At 37.1% G+C, this 4,602-nt stretch overlaps 1 long non-coding RNA gene across 1 annotated transcript in view; it reads right to left on the bottom strand.

Annotated features, from left to right (window-relative positions):
- Window positions 1-4,602, bottom strand: part of LOC310725941 — a 64,243-nt gene that overhangs the window by 46,396 nt on the left and 13,245 nt on the right. The gene's annotated exons all lie outside the window — the stretch shown is intronic.

Below are 4,602 nucleotides of genomic sequence, written 5' to 3'. Positions count from 1 at the left end.
GTATTGTAATAGGTCGGGCTAAATATGGTGAAAGCACCATTTTTGGATCCGAGAGGCCGCTGCGAGCTACTGCCGCATCGCCATCATGGATATACATGTCCAGCAAAATAAATAGTAAAAAAAATGGCTCCCTTAACGAGTGACATTTCGCATAAAGAGTTACGCGGAAAGGGGACGTCCCCTCTCTTCACGTCACTCGCTTGTCCACTGGGACGTTCTGAGCCCGTGCTACATCAGTCTGTGTTTAGCACTTATTCCACTAGCATGTTAGTTAGCTTGTGATCACACATTGTTCCAAACTTGTGATTTTTTTTGTGCAAAGTTTAATAACCCTTTTAAAAAGCCACATGAAGGCAGCCATAAGAGAATAAAAATAACTGTAGAAATGAAACGAGAACGAGGGCATGAGCGTGAGCGTGGCTGATCTAGCACGCACATACAATCAATCTACATCAACCCTACTTGCACAATCCTCAAGAACAAGTGCAAGATTTAGGAGATAGATGCTTCAAAGTGAGTGACAAGAATATCTACGTAACGGTAACATATTCTCGCCGATGTTCCAGGTTGGTTTGTTCCACAATAAAAGAGAAGATGAAGATGTTTTCTGCTCCCTAACAATTTGTCATTTTATTTGAATAAATGTTACATATAAAGTATTTAGATTTAATTTTATTTTTTTTGCCATGGAATGCATTATCGTATTTTACAATTATTTATATGCAAAAAAAAATTTTTAATTACGAGTAAGATTCTGGAACGAATTATGCTTATTATGAGAGGTTCCACTATATATCTGAATATTTATCTCCAGCTCAATATACACTTACAAATATAAATTGTATATAATGTTTACAATTATTTATATATTAATTATTGATCTATATAATTTTTATTATATGACTGCATAATTCCAAATTCTATAAATAAAACTTCAAATGATATGTAATAATGATTACATTAGTATTTTTATTTGAATTTTGTATGAAATGTTATCATAAATTTCTTTTTTTTTTTGTAAAAATTATTCAGCAAAAAAAAAAAAAAAAAAAAAAAGGAAATAGAGTGTGTTTTCAATGAACATCTGAATTCATGCTTGGGTATAAAATGTGATTTTTGGAAACCCAGAAAGTAATAAATATGTACACTAATATAAAGCAGACTCCCGGTTTGCAGTGAACACACAAACACACATATAATTAGAATTTAGTTATGATAAAATGTTTATTTAATCATTAATAAATTTGTATAATTTAAATATACAATAATAACGCAGATATGATCTCCACATTGGGGTTATAACCAATCAGAAGAGGAGAGAGAGTGTGTGGTGTAGTGGGGGGGGGTAGGAGAGTAGTTTGAAGATGAGAAAACATTTCCTCTTTGAGTAAGAAAGGACAAACATCCCTCCACCCCACCACCACTTGCGCAGTTAAAAGCTGACTGTGGTTGCCCCTAAAAACGATCTTCTTCTTCTTCTTCTTTTGGCTGCTCCCATTAGGGGTCGCCACAGCGGATCATCCGTCTCTATACCACCCTGTCCTCTACATCTGCCTCTTTCACACCAACTACCTGCATGTCTTCCCTCACCACATCCATGAACCTCCTCCTTGGCCTTCCTCTTTTCCTCCTACCTGGTGGCTCCATCCTCAGCATTCTTCTACTAATATAATTCATGTCCCTCCTTTGCACATGTCCAAACCATCTCAATTTTGCCTGCCTCACCTTGTCTCCAAAACGTCCTACATGCGCTGTCCCTCTAATAAACTCATTTCTAATCTTGTCCATCCTCGTCACTCCTAACGAAAACCTTAACATCTTCAGCTCTGCTACCTCCAGCTCCATCTCCTGTCTTTTACTTAATGCCACTGTCTCTAATCCATACAACATCGCAGGTCTCACCACAGTCCTATAAACTGTAAGAAAAAATTATGAGGACAACGAAGATCGTAATGAAGAAGTTTATAACAGCGTAGCAGTGACAAAATACACAAAGCACTTTGGGTTCATCGAAGTCAGAAAGAACCCAGAGAAAACTCTGCCCAGATATTTTATATTGTTCTTCCCTTTGAAGTATAGACCGGAGTTTCCTTTAAATGTAAATTAGATATAGGACATGTGTGAGGAAACAAAAGGCTGGGGAAGACCATTCTCGGGGGCGGAGGTCAGCAGGTGGTAATCACCAGTATTCGCACCTTTGCTGGTGCCGGCCCCCCCAGCAGGTCAGGAAGGGGTATTGTGTGAATGATAATCATGGTCTCAGATACCTTTTGGTTAGAGATAGTCCTTGGGGCTTGCTGCTTCTCCCAGACTGATTCAATTATGTCTATGATTCTGATTGATACAACTGAAATTCTACATAACTACTTTTGTGAAATGTAAGCCGTTTTGCGGTTGAGCTTATTTTGATATAGCGTAGGGTGGAATCTGGGTTGAGGCAGTCTGTAATTCTTACAGTCCCCCCTTTGATGCTTTTGGCCCTGAAGCATCACATCCACTCCCTTTACACAGATTACACCTCCTGTCTTAGGCAGGTGCCCAGTGGCGGTGAAGCCCTGCCTTAGGTTGTCCTCCTTCGGCCCTCAGAGAATCTTACCCGTCATTGGAACATTCACCTCATGCACACCGGTTATCGCTTCATCCCATTCGGCATGCTTACAATGCAGGTTTCTACTAAAATTTTTGTTATATGTAAAATCTTATCCATCATTGGGTCATCAATTTAGGCACACCTGTTTCATCCAATTGATCAAACGTATTAGACATATCTCTATAAAATATTTGGCTATATGTACAATTTATTCTGGGTTTGGAATAGAGGCCTTCAGGAACCATCAAAACCAATAGAGGCATCCTACATTGAATATTGAATCATACGCAATCTGACATCTTAACATAAAACAAATACAATAGATTATAATACACTGTCAAAAATAGGAAAATTACATAGACAAACAGTAAAGTCTTTCATAAACAATGGGAATGTCCTATAGTGATCTTAGAATTGTCTGAAATCTGACATCTTAACATGGAACACATACAACATAATATTTGGCTAATAATAAGGAATATAACATACATACATACATACATACATACATACATACATACATACATACATACATACATACATACATACATACATACATACATACATACATACATACATACATACATACATACATACATACAGTGATCTTAAAAGTTACATCCCAAATTAAACCGGAATAGGAAAAATAAAATTCTGGGATTTTTTTTTTTATCAAACTAATTGCTCTTCTGGTTCGAATGATGTCTTTTGATATGGTCTCGTCTTCACCGAACCAGCAGGAAGTGCTGGTTGTAGATCTGCGTATTCTTGCATCATTCTCGTCACTGGAAAGGACAATGCTACCATCCGTTCAGCCATTTTTGTTTGGTGATTCTGAAAAACTCAGGGAAACAGAAAGAATTGCCCGCCTCCCCTTTTCACACATAAAAGTTCTCAGTGTATCTGGAGTTTCCTCTGAAAACACTGGGCATATTAACAATAAATAAATATTGAATTGGATGAAACCCCATTACCAAAGCATCACTTAAGTTGAAGGTGCAGCACCTCTAAATGCTGTGGGAGAAGCATTACATGTTAAAATTCAGCAGTTAACTCTATTCTTTACTGTGGCATTGTTGGTGTTACTTATGGTAGAAATAACCCATACAATTCCACCTTGAGAGGTTGGTTCAACATAGTTAACACACACACATTGAATAATCTAATGACTAAATAATTGTTCTATTAGCTCAGCGGTTTCTATCGACATACAAACTTAGACCTTTCCTCTTATCTTAGCTTGTCAGCAGTCACTTTAAAACATGGCTAATAGGACAAAACTTAGCTAGATCATTATCAAATTGTAGTTTAAATCTCCAACATAAGATTACTAATTATGGTTAACATTTACAGCCCTGAAAGGCCTAAATGCTACAATTCAACCCCAAATCCAGTCTTATGCAACAATTTTTAACTACTTTGGTGTAAATGTATTACAGTGCATTAACAACTACAGCATCACAATTAATCTAAATGAATACACAACAGTAGAAACTTTAGCTACATTAGCCTTAATGCATTTGAGCACATTAACAACTGTTCAACACCAGCTAAATTCACATTAGTCCACATCTATGTTTGTTACACGTGTAACTTATAGCATATGTTTTCATAAGAACACCTGCAAGGACTGTCATTTTAACAATATAAGCTTAATTTCATAATTGCTTTAAACTCAATATCTTTGTCGGGAATCTTTGTCGGGAATCTTTGTCGGGACCGAAAGGCATAAAATGCAGCAAGTCGTTAACCAAGGCAACATTAGCAAACTGAGCTTTTACTCTTAGGGGACAGCTAACCATTTTACTACAGACCCCATAGCCTTATTGAATACTGCAGTGAGTTCACATAAAGTTTCTTTTAGATGCACAGTTACCTGATCTGGGTTATCAGAATGCATATTTCTGCGTCGAAGGAAATAGGGTGGTGGACGTCCCTTTCCTAAAGACCAGCATTTGTGGACTACGTGGCCAATCTTGTGGCAAAAGGAACAAAATTTACTTTGCTTATGA

The sequence above is a fragment of the Silurus aristotelis genome (genome assembly GCF_946808225.1).
Source record: "Silurus aristotelis genome assembly, chromosome: 5".
Taxonomy (NCBI): Eukaryota; Metazoa; Chordata; class Actinopteri; order Siluriformes; family Siluridae; genus Silurus; species Silurus aristotelis.
The sequence above is the reverse complement of the archived record's forward strand: the minus strand, read 5'-3'. Positions and strand labels throughout refer to the sequence as shown.